The following is a 12,617-nucleotide window of genomic DNA, read 5'->3' on the forward strand; positions in this document are numbered from 1 at the left end:
AAGGCATCCACTTTAAATGGTTGGTAATACCAAACTAACATTTAAATGGCTCCAAGAATTTAGTGAAACATATAACAACAATAAATCAAAACTCCCACTTATAAGTAGGGTATAATAATACTTAAAGAAATAAATATAACATAAACAATAAATAATGATTAAATAATATAAAACATAGATTCTTACCTTTTAATAACCTTATTATCATGCCAAGAGTTTTACCTTTTCATCTCAACTTTGGGAAGTTAGCCACTCATTATTCAAAGTGTAAAACTTTGAATATGAATTTAACATGCTAATTATATTTAAATGAAGAAATAAAGGAAAAACAAAAAGAGAAATATTATGATGTCCGAGCATGCAGATAGGTGCTCCTGGTAGAGTGCATTGAACAACCCTCCATAAAGGACTTTCCAAGTGGTTCTCACTTATCGAGTGGAAACGTCCTAGTTTATGGTTGTACACCATTAGTCCTTAGGACCCGGGACAACATTGAGACTCTATGTTCTAGCATTGCACTTTGACTTGTTTACCGACTCTTTAGGGGTCATCAGGTGGCAAAGTTGAGTGTTTTGTCGAAACATATAGAAGTCGATGCATTGTAGTCGGTGATTCACCACTTACCTTCGGGTATGGATATCTTATGTCAAATCATGTGTATGTAGTATGAAATCTCTGATCATAGTATGGTGGTAATTATGAAAGGGGTTTCATAGATTACACCATCGATGCAACTACGACATGACACATAGTATCGATTCATTGACAACTCTCGATATACCAATGGTTGTCAAATTGGTCGGGATTTATGAGTTGAAGGGACAGTACTGTACGCTAACCATAATAGAATGGTTCTTGCAGGCACTATCATTTGATACCTAGGGAATCATGTAAGCGATGATGTTAGGCGTTTAACATGATTGGTTGGGTACTATCAGACTTGAGTTCTGACGTTCTTGTTATCAAGGAGTTGATAATTAAGAATGGAGGAATTGGGGTATGCTCGAATAAGGACATGTTTAGTCCGAATCACATGGAGATGTGAACCCACGGCTAGTTGTATCAATGAATCATTGAGGGCCACACAAGTGCTAGCTTTCTAGATCCCGTTGAGAAGTAAAATAGTTCAATGTGTTGAACGGCTTATAAAGAAGTTTATAAGCGTAAATAAAATATAGGTATGACTTCTATAAGGAGAATGTAACTTTTAATTTTAGGAAGTGTTCCTAAATTAAAAGTTGGCCAAAGAAATAATGTATTTGAAAATTGTGATTTTCATAAACATTATTATGGATTAAATTAAATTAATTCAAGTGATGAATTAATTAAACACTAGTGGACCTAGTAGAGTCCAAATAATTAAATTAATTCAAGTGTTGGATTAATTAAATAACATTGGGCCTTGTAGAGCCCAATTAGAAATAATTATTAAACTAGTGGGCTTGAGTAAAATCAAGTAAACTTTAAATGGACTCAAATATGTTTGGGACATTTAAATAAAAGTCAATGAGCCTTGTAATTGTTACAAGCCCAAGTCAAAAGCATGCTTGGGAGGTGAAATGTTGGGGAATACTTTTCATTAAAAAATTGCATGGCATGCAAATACTACTTTTTACTTTTACATACACCAAGGCAACTCATCCTTCTCTCCCATTACACTACTTGGCCGAAATATTGGAGGATTTTTGCTTCAATATTCTCTCAAATTTTGTTCTTCAAGTTGTTGAGGAATTCATATACTTCTCAAAGAAAATTCCTTACATTTTCTAGTGCAAGTGTAAGGTGGTTCTAGCTTGCAAGTGGTGGTTTTGATTTTGAGCAAGGAGTGCTCATTGGAAAGCTTGTAGATTGGGTCATCCCTTTCAAAAGCTTAGTTTTTAAAACTAAGTTGGAGCCATCATCAATCCTTTGTGATTGATAGGTAAAATTTTCTTAAACACCCTATGTATGACATATTTCGTGTTTTGTATTTGCTACACATTATAGGCTTAGGGTGATCGGTTTTCTTGTTGAAAAACAAATTTTGAAACTTCCGTTGCGTTTTCGGGCTCCTTAAACGATCCCCTTTCAAGTGGTATCATGAGCTAAGGATACTATTTTGTGTAGCATTTACATAATATTATATTGAGGTCGATTTCTAACCGCATTAGATGAATTTTTGTAACAAAAATCGAGGCCGTCGTGGGATGATTTTGGGGCAGCAAGTTGCTGCCCATTTTGGGCAGCTCAAGCTGCCCGAGGGGCTGCCCGAATCGGGCAGCAAGGGCAGCCCCGGGCTGCCCGAACAGCCCCTTATGTTTTAATAAAAAAAAAATTTTAAGTTGGCCGGAATCTGACGACGGAGCTCCGGCGACGGCGATGACGACTAGGGTTTCCAAAATTGTTTTGGAATATCAAAGTGTCATGGGACTTGAAGTTGTTGGGCAATGAGATGGCAAATATATTTGTGAAATTTAAATGGGCCAAAATGTTTTTGGTGAAAAATGATTTTTGGGCCCTTAAGTTTAAATCCACAAAAGTTGTACATATTATCTCATGAAATGAATAATTGAAGTTGGACTTTAATTGTTTATAGTAAATGGTGATTTACAAGAAATTCGGTTTTAAATAAATTAATTAGAAAGTAGACAAATGTGTTTGTATACTTTGTTAATTTAGTTTATAATCGTGGCAGTTAGTGATTGGATCAAGATATAAAATATTGGATCAATTAATTATTGTGATAATTAATTGATGGTGTATGATATGTGATATTATGCATGAAGGATGATCAAAAGCCCAAGCCCAATTTGCTAGGTGTATGCTAGGATATTTTGTGTTGAATGATTGTAATAATTATCAAATTTAAAGTGGGCTTGGTTTATGGCTCGTTCCCACCCCATGAGATGTATCCCTATTTGCCATGGATAATTATTTGTAAATATTCGAATAGTGGAAGATCAAGATTGGAAGATGGTGGCCTTGATGATTATGAAGATCGAAGACATGTAAATATTGGAAGCTTATGTAATAGTTGCATTTGCATCCCTTGCATTTCCCTAGGATTGGACATAGGCCCGTGCTTAGCTCACACGGGCCATTAGTTTTGGGGCGATTGATCTTCTTTGTTTTGTTTACTATTTATAATATATGCATGATATGTTATAAATATGAGTATGTGCGTTATTATTATGATAATAACAAAGTTGCATGAATCCGGCAAACATACGATCAAATATGGCGAGCTTTTAAATAAAATTAATGATGAGACCTTTCAAAATTAAAAAGCCTCATTTTGAATAAGATTCAAAATTAATATCAAGCCCGAAAAGGGGAATTATAAAATTGTTTATAATTTTCATGTCTTCCATCGACAATGGATGCATGATGAACGCTACCCGTGCTCGGGCCTCGGCTCATATTATTGGGGGGGCCCTGGGTGCCGGAAAGCTGTGACATCCATTGACTTGGTTATGTGAACTACATGGAACTCCCATGATTTCGGCTCATATTATCGAGGGAACTCATGACGACCGTCCATTAAGGTTCAACATCGATGGGTAAGGCTTGAAACGTAAAGATGAATGACATCATATTATTGGGTCCTAATCAAACATGAGACAAAAGTTTACGTAGAGGGTTGCATGGTGATGCAATTGGAAACTACCTTTTAGAAATTGTGATTGGCTGATATTATTCGGGATCATATTTCGCTAATTGGACCTTGCGTACCTACTGAGGAAAGGCGTTTTCCGTTTTCACTAGAGGGTAGTGAAAGATGTCAAAACAGTGGGAGTAAACATTTATAAAGTAAAAGTCCATACTTTATATCGTACTAAATATTTTAAAATAGTCATTAACATTTATCTATTTTACTTTTCAGTACATTTTTGACAATGTCTTCGATTCGCAATCCGCTATCTAATATACGCAAAAACCACGTTTTAAACGGACCTAATTACCTCACTTGGCTAAGAAACCTAAAGATCGTCTTGAATTCGGAAAGGATTGCATATACACTGACTGAGTCGCCCTCTATTGAGGCTCCAACTGACTGCACTCCTGAGGAATTGTAGACTTACAAGGAATGGTGTGACCATGACTTGAAAGCCAGGTGTTATATGCAGGCTTCTATGAATGATGAGCTGCAGAGGCGTTTTGAGGATGCAAAGAGTGCTGCTGACATTCATTTGCATCTCAAGGAGCTCTTTAGTGAGCAGACGCGGCTTCTTAGGCATGCTACCGTCAAGGAGCTGATCACTTTGCGTATGCGAGATGGGGCCTCGCTCCATGAGCATGCCTGAAGATGATTGGGCTCGTGGACAAGATCGTTGGCATGGATCTGATATTGCCATCGGAGTTGACCGCCGACGTGTTGCTTTTGTCACTGCCGAGCTCATTTGATCTTTATGTGGTGAATTTCAATATGAACAAGATGGAGCCGACCCTTGAGGAGTTTGTGAACATGCTTGTGACCTTTGAGTCCACCATCAAGAAAGAGAATTCGGGGTTCTTTATGTGGGTTCTTCATCTGGTACGAAGACCGATCCACGTGGGAAGGGAAAGAAGCATTCTTTCCAACGCCCCAAGAAGAAAGTGCCCTTGAAAAGGCAGACTCCGATTCCCGCTGTGGCAGCCACACCAGTCAAGGATGACAAGACTGTTGATATTTGTCATCACTGGAAGAAGCCTGGAAATTGGAGGCGTAATTGCAGGGAATATCTTTTCCAGAAGAGTTCTGCAAATGGTATGTTCTACATTGAAGTAAACATTTCAATTAACTCTACTTCTTGGGTATTGGATATCGGTTGTGGCTCACATCTCTGTAATGATTTGCAGGTGATGGGAAGAAGTAGAAGGCCTAGGGAAGGTGAGACCTCCTTGAGGATGGGCAATGAGCAAGAGTTGCTGCCAAGGCCGTAGGAGATGTTTATTTATTGTTGAACAATGATTTTAAGTTGATTTTGAGAGATGTTTTTTTTGTACCAAATTTGGTGAAAAACATTATTTTCATTTCTATGCTTGATAAAGATGGGTTTTCTTGTTTATTTAGCAAAGGTGTTTGCAATATTTACAAGAATGAATGTTTAATTGGTACTGAAGAACTTGAAAACGATCTCTACACCTTAAAATTGAAAGATATTCTACTAAACAATGTCCAAGCAATAACAACAACAAACAAGCGAAAACAAGATACTCTAAATTCGGCACAATTGTGGCATGCTCGATTAGGACATATTTTCCTAAGAAGGATGAACAAGCTAGTGGGAGTGGGCATGTTTGATATGTCTGATATTAATGCTCTCACGACTTGTGAATCCTGTCTAAAAGAAAAGATAACCAAAATTCCCTTTAAGGGCCACGTGGAGCGAGCCATAGGGTTATTGATTTGATCCATACCGATGTGTGCGGTCCGCTTAGCATCACCACTAAACATGGACATGCCTACTTCATCACCTTTACCTATGACTTTTCGATGTACGGGTATGTGTATTTGATGAAATACAAGTCTGAAACCTTTGAAAGGTTCAAAGAATTCAGAAGTGAAGTAGAGAAACAGTTGGGACGAATCATCAAGACACTTTGATCGGATCGAGGTGGTGAGTACTTGAGTGCCGAGTTCCAAGAGTATCTTAGGAAGAATGGGATTCTCTCGCAGTGGACTCCGCACGCTACACCACAGTGTAATGGTGTTTCGGAGCGTCGTAACCGGACTTTGATTGACATGGTTCGGTCTATGATGGGGTTCACGGAGTTGCCGCCATCCTTTTGGGGATATGCGCTTGAGACAGCGGCACTGTTGTTGAACAATGTCCATTCAAAGGCAGTTGATAATACACCATATGAGATATGGATGGGTAAGCCTCCCAAATATTCTTATCTTAGAATATGGGGGTGCCCTGCTTATGTGAAGCAGATAGTGGGAGATAAATTGGATAGTCGATCCATTTTATGTTACTTTGTGGGATATCCAAGGAATTCTGTTGGATATTATTTCTATCATCCCCAAGAAACAAAGGTGTTTGTTTCTAGGAATGCAACCTTTTTGGAAAAGGAATTTCTATTGGATAGAAAAGGGGAGATGATAGAACTCGAAGAGGTTCGAGAGACACCCACAATTATAGAACCCACACCCGAAGAGCCAAGAGAGGAAATACAAGCTCCTAGAAGATCAGAGAGAGTCTCGAGACCACCTATGAGGTATGGTCTGCTTCTTGAAGAGGGCCATGATGAGCCTAACCATGGATGTGATCCAAGGACCTTCAAGGAAGTGTTATCTGATGCCGATTCATCCAAGTGGCTTGAAGCAATGGAATTTGAGATGAATTCCATGCATTCGGACCAAGTGTGGAATCTCGTGGATCCACCAGAGGGAATTGTTCCCATAGGGTGTAAATAGATTTACAAGAGGAAACTTGCGGCGGATGGGAAGGTATTGAGCTTCAAGGCGCGATTGGTAGCAAAAGGATATACTCAAAGACAAGGAGTTGACTTTGAGGAAACTTTTTCTACAGTTGCAATGTTCAAGTCGATAAGGATATTGCTAGCCATAGCTGCATGTGAGATATGGCAGATGGATTTCAAGACAGGTTTTCTTAATGGTGATATTAAGGAAGAGATTTACATGTCTCAACCTGAAGGGTTAACATCTGTCGGAAGTGAGCATATGGTATGCAAACTTCAAAGATCTATTTATGGTCTAAAGCAGGCATCTAGGAGTTGGAACCTTAGATTCGATAGTACAATCAAAGAGTTTGGTTTTACTAAGAATCCTGAGGAACCCTGTGTGTATAAGAAGGTCAGTGGGAGTGCTGTGACATTTCTGGTGCTTTATGTTGATGACATTCTACTCATTGGGAATGATGTAGGAATGTTGCAATCAACTAAAATATGGTTAGCGAGTAAGTTCTCGATGCAGGACTTGGGTGAAGCATCTTTTGTATTAGGAATACAGATTTATAGAGATAGATCGAGAAGATTGCTTGGTCTCACCCAGTCCACATACATTGATACCATTGTGAAGAGGTTCTTGATGGATGAGTCCAAGAGAGGACATCTACCAATGTGTCATGGCGTGTCCTTATTCAAGTCTATGTCTCCGAAGACTGATGCAGAGATAACGACGTTGAAACGCATTCCATATGCATCTACGATTGGTGGCATCATGTATGGGATGATATCTACACGTCCTGACGTGGCTTTCGCACTAAGTGTAGTGAGTAGATATCAATCGAACCCTGGTCTTCCACATTGGAAAGCTGTGAAATACATCCTCAAGTATTTGATAAGGACCAATAAATTGTTCTTGGTCTATGGGGTGGAGAACTGAAATTGGAAGGCTATACCGACTCTAGCTTCCAAAGCGATATCGACGACTCGAAGTCAATCTCTGGGTTCATATTCATGATCAATGGTGCTGCTGTCTCTTGGAAGAGTTCCAAGCAAGACAGTACAGCGGATTCCACCACTGAGGCAGAATACATTGTTGCATCAGCTGCAGCAAAGGAGGCTGTTTGGATAAGGAATTTTGTCCCAGAGTTGGGCGTCATTCCTAATGGAGTTGCTTCTGTCCCGGTGTTTTGTGACAACAAGGGAGCCATTGCTCAAGCAAAGGAGCCAAGGTCTCATCAGAAGTCCAAACATGTATTGAGAAAATACCACATCCTCCATGAGATTTTGGAAAGAGGAGATGTCTTGATTGACAAAGTCGGCTCCGCAGATAATGTTGCAGATCCGCTAACTAAGCCTTTACCTGGACCATTATTCGAGAAGCATCGCGAATCGATGGGTTTGAAGCATATGGGTAGTTGGCTTTAGTGCAAGTGGGAGATTGTTAGAGTAGGTGCCCGTCGAGCCAAGTGTTGTCCGAGGGTTCATGTTTAAACTCTATGTATAAACAATCTTTATTTTAATAATATTTGAAATTATTGTTTTGAACAATTAAAATCTGAACGTAAAATATTTCATGGTAGGTGTGTAAACAGCATGTTTCCATGAAATAGTCCAAGTACGGATTTTCAGGCCTCTACAGCTGGTATCAGAGCAATGATTCTGTAAAGGGTTGCACTACTACTGACCTCGAGAAGCTCATGAAGTCACGCCTTAGGTCTGTAAGTTTTACATTTACGCATTTTATTTAAAGCATGAATTATTTTAAACAGCATGTTTCCATGAAATATTTTACGTTCAGATTTTAATTGTTCAGTATCTATTTCATGAAATAGTCCTCTACAGCATTTTATTTAAAGCATGAACGTAAACAGCATGTTTCCATGAAATAGTCCTCTACAGGTTTTCTTCTTTCTTATCTCGTTTTTCTCTTCTTGAATGAGGTAGGTGTGTATTGCATATATTTAATAATAATAATGGATCACCAAAATAGTAACCCAAGGCCATTTATCCCGGTCTGAATTTATTTTGCTCTCGTGTGTTGATATTTAAACTCTATATGTATTTTATATCATTAAATTCTCCAATATTCTAAAATACATATTTTTAACACACTTCTTGAATTTATTTGGCATAAATAATTATTTTAATTTACAACTCAATAATTATTCTAATTATGCCAAATTACCGGATAATTGATTACAGGGCCTTACACTTCTCCATCCCTTAAAACAAATTTCATCCTCGAAATATTCTAAAATACATATTTTTAACACACTTCTTGAATTTATTTGGCATAAATAATTATTTTAATTTACAACTCAATAATTATTCTAATTATGCCAAATTACCGGATAATTGATTACAGGGCCTTACACTTCTCCATCCCTTGAAACAAATTTCGTCCTCGAAATTTCTGTTTATACACATACATCTTACACACAATACGAAACCAACAATACATTACTAGGAATCAAACAGATATGGATAAGATGCTCTCATCTTCTCTTCTGTTTCCCACGTTGATTCTTCTTGTAGAACCCGTAAATCAGTAGACGTATAAGCCATGCATAATTCTAGATTTTTAAAAATTAAATTGACTTCATTGCATGATTATTTTAATGCATTTCTTTGAAGTTAATTATTTTATTATTTCATTTCATTAGTTTGATTTTTCAGTTATTTCAGTGAGGCCGGACTGGAGTTGGAGTTTTGAGATAGAATTTAAGATTCGAGAAATATTTCCAGAAGTTAATTTAGCTAACAAGTAAGTTCATTTAAGTTAAAAAGGAGGTTTGAGGATTTAATTTAAGATGCTTGAGGTGATTAAGAAATAAGCTCATTTAAGTTGCATAATTAATGGTTTTATTCACTAAATTAATTAGGGGTTAGTGAGGCTTTTAAGGATTATAAATTTACTAGCTAGATAACATTTTTCCCTTCCCTTTTAATTGTTAAATTTTGGCCACCCCTTTTTGTTGATCAAATAATTCATTTGCCAACTCATCATTTGACAAATTCTTTGTCATCTTTTAGCATGCTAACCTTTTGTAGTGGTAATCAACTTTAATTAATTAATGTTAGAACATTATCCTAGTCTAGATGAGCATGTAGAATCGGTCATTGCACCACCATAATCCCTCCAAGTAGAATTGATAGCAAACCACAATTCAAAATTCAAAAAAAATGGAGACTTGGTCTTGATTCTTTCCCTATATTTTGCACCCATCTCCCTCACTCCCCTAACCATCATATCCCCTCCCTTAGTCACGAAATTCAGAGTGTTTTTGAGAGAGGAAAACCGTGGGACTCATAGCTAAGCAAAGAGAGAGAAATCGAGTAGAAGAGGAAAGGAAAGAAGCGCTCCATCTCCTCCGTGCCGCGTCGTCGTCGTTTCGTTTGTTTTCTTTCGAAACGAAACCAGGCATGTCTAGATTTCTTTCAAACCTCAATCAAGTCATATTATCAATTATTTTTCAGTACATGATCATGTTTTATCATGCAAAAACCGAAATACATCATAGAATTTTCAGAAAATTAATGCATGCAGATTTCAGCCCTTTTATGACAAGCTTCACGTTTTTCTGAGTTTTGTTGTTTCAGGTGATTGGTTCGATTCCAGGCTCCCAAGGCGACCTATATACATGTAGTAGGATGCATTAGGACCACGTTTGTCCATTGGTTTAACCACATGCTCGCTGTAAATTCAGAATGACAGCAACTTTCCCATTGCTTCTCATATGTTTGAAAATTCAGTTTGGTTGTCAAGGAGGAAGGATCTGATCTTGGCTGCCCCAAGGGCCTATAGCCATGGTTGGATCACTCCCCTAGCATTTCTAAGACGTGACTAAGTCGCCTCTTTTGGTGGCTTGGTCCATGGCTCATCGGTTTTAATCAAATCAACAAGAACAGCCCCTTTCCCCATTCGGCTTCTTCATTGGTTCAGCATATGGTTTCGGTTTTTGGTTGCTTGGTATGGCTCTTGGTTGGCCTATGGCCCATAGCCACAATTCATACCATGCCCCTATATGTCTAGATCGTGCCATGGTCAATCAAATGGCCACTGGAACGACGCAAGACATCGATCTAAGCAAAACACTACACACGCATGCACGTTGGTTCTCGGTTGGAGTTTCGGTTGAGTTTTGGTGTGACGCGGATTGTGGCTGGCCTAAGGCCCTTAGCCATGGTTCGAATCATTCCTTGGGATGTTGGTAAGAGTCTCTGGTCGATGGTTCACACCCCAATGGCCGGTAGTCTCAAAAACAACACAAGTTACACGATTGTACAGTTGCTGGAATTTTACAGCAAGTTGCTGTGTCGGTTCGGTGGCTCGTTCGAGTTCTTGGTTGGCTTTTAGCCCATGGCCTTGGACTGTACAGTGCCTCATTGAGTTAGGAAGGTCATGTTTTTGACCGTTTGTCATTTGGATCATTTTTGAGGTCGTACGAGAATTTACGGTGCGATGTGCCAAATTAACTCTCGAAAGAGCGTTTCGTGTTTTGGCCTCCATTCCACCTAGATTTCGACCCTATCATTTTAGGAGCATTATTTTATGATTTTTCAGCGTATTTTAATCATGACTATACGTCGTTTCGGTGTCGGTTCAGGTTGGCTCGGAGTCATGATTAAATGCGAAGTCATTAGGCGTCATAGTCGCATCTTTTGAACTAAATTGCATAGTTGGTCAAGTCTAAGCTATTGCATATTTTTCATAGCCCAAATAGATTGCAGCGAGCCTGGAGACGATCCAATCCAATCCAGTTGGTAAAATTACAGGATTTTTCATTACGCCAGTTAATTATTTTACGTGCATTAAATAGAAAATGATTATTTTTGAGATTTATGCGATATGGCTTGTGGTTCATTCACTATGTGGGAGTGTTATTTTATACGGTCGCCAGTGACCGATCAGTTCAGTATGGTACCACCCGGTCGCCAGTGACCGGCCAACTCAGTTCAGTTTCAGCCTCCCCGGTAGCCAGTTACCGATCAGTTCATCTTAGTGCAGTGGCCACAGGCGTAAAACATAATCTCAACAGAAAATTTTACCAGTTATTTCAGTACATGCTCCAAGGAGCAAACATTTTTTTTACTGTGATTATCAGTTCAGTTATGCACGTATTATAATTGCTCAGTACAGATTATTTTCAGCATGCCTCAGGACAGGATATGTTAACTCATGCATATTTTAATTCAGATTTTTACTCGTTACCTGCGATATTTGCATGCTGAGTCTTTAGGCTCACTAGACTTGATTGTTTTAGGTACTGATGAGGCCAGGGCCGAGGGCGGGGACCAGTGAGCCAGCTTGGATCGGCAGTAGTGGCACCCGAGGACCTCAGAGCAGCAGTTGTTATTTTATTCCGCAAACATTTTATCATTCGTTGGATATTTTTAAATTGTGATTTTTGGCAAACTTTATTTTCTTCCGCTGCAATATTTTGAAATATTGAACTTGATTCACCAGTGATTTTATGAATGAGGCCATTTAAGTTCTTTTAAAAAGAAAATTTTTAATTTTCCGCAAATTTTCAAGCAAGAAGTTTTAGGGCCTTTGCACTTCTACACCATGCCTCGACCACTGAACACGTACAAGTGGAATAACTTTATTGCGTAAAACTTTATCTTTACGATCCAAGATACAAACTGGATACTCAGTATATGATAGAGACGGATCATGTTCAACCTCATCAGGCTGAATCACATGAGACGGATCGGGCTCATACTTACGCAACATAGAAACATGGAAAATATCGTGGATGCTAGACAATGACTGGGGCAAATCCAAACGATAAGCGCAAGTCCCAATACGCTCAACAATCTCGTAGGGGCCAACAAAACGAGGTGACAACTTACCTCTCATACCAAAACGAACAACACCTCTAAACGGAGAGATCCTCAAAAATACAAAATCTCCAACTTGAAATTCTAGAGGTCGACAATGTCTGTTAGCATAACTAGCTTGACGATCTTAGGCAGCTTTCATTCTCTGACGAATCAACTGAACTTTATCATGCATTTCCTGAACAATCTCAGGTCCAGTCAACTGCTTCTCACCAAATTCATCCCAACAAAGAGGTGATCGACACCGTCTACCGTACAAAGCTTCAAAAGGAGCCATACCAATAGTCACCTGGAAACTGTTGTTATATGAAAATTCTACTAGTGGTAAAGCTTCTTGCCAACTGTCTTTAAATTCCATGACCGCTGCTTGAAGCAGATCCTCGAGTGTCTGGATCGTACGC

This window comes from Primulina tabacum, chromosome 16 (genome assembly GCF_025594145.1).
Source record: "Primulina tabacum isolate GXHZ01 chromosome 16, ASM2559414v2, whole genome shotgun sequence".
NCBI lineage: Eukaryota > Viridiplantae > Streptophyta > Magnoliopsida > Lamiales > Gesneriaceae > Primulina > Primulina tabacum.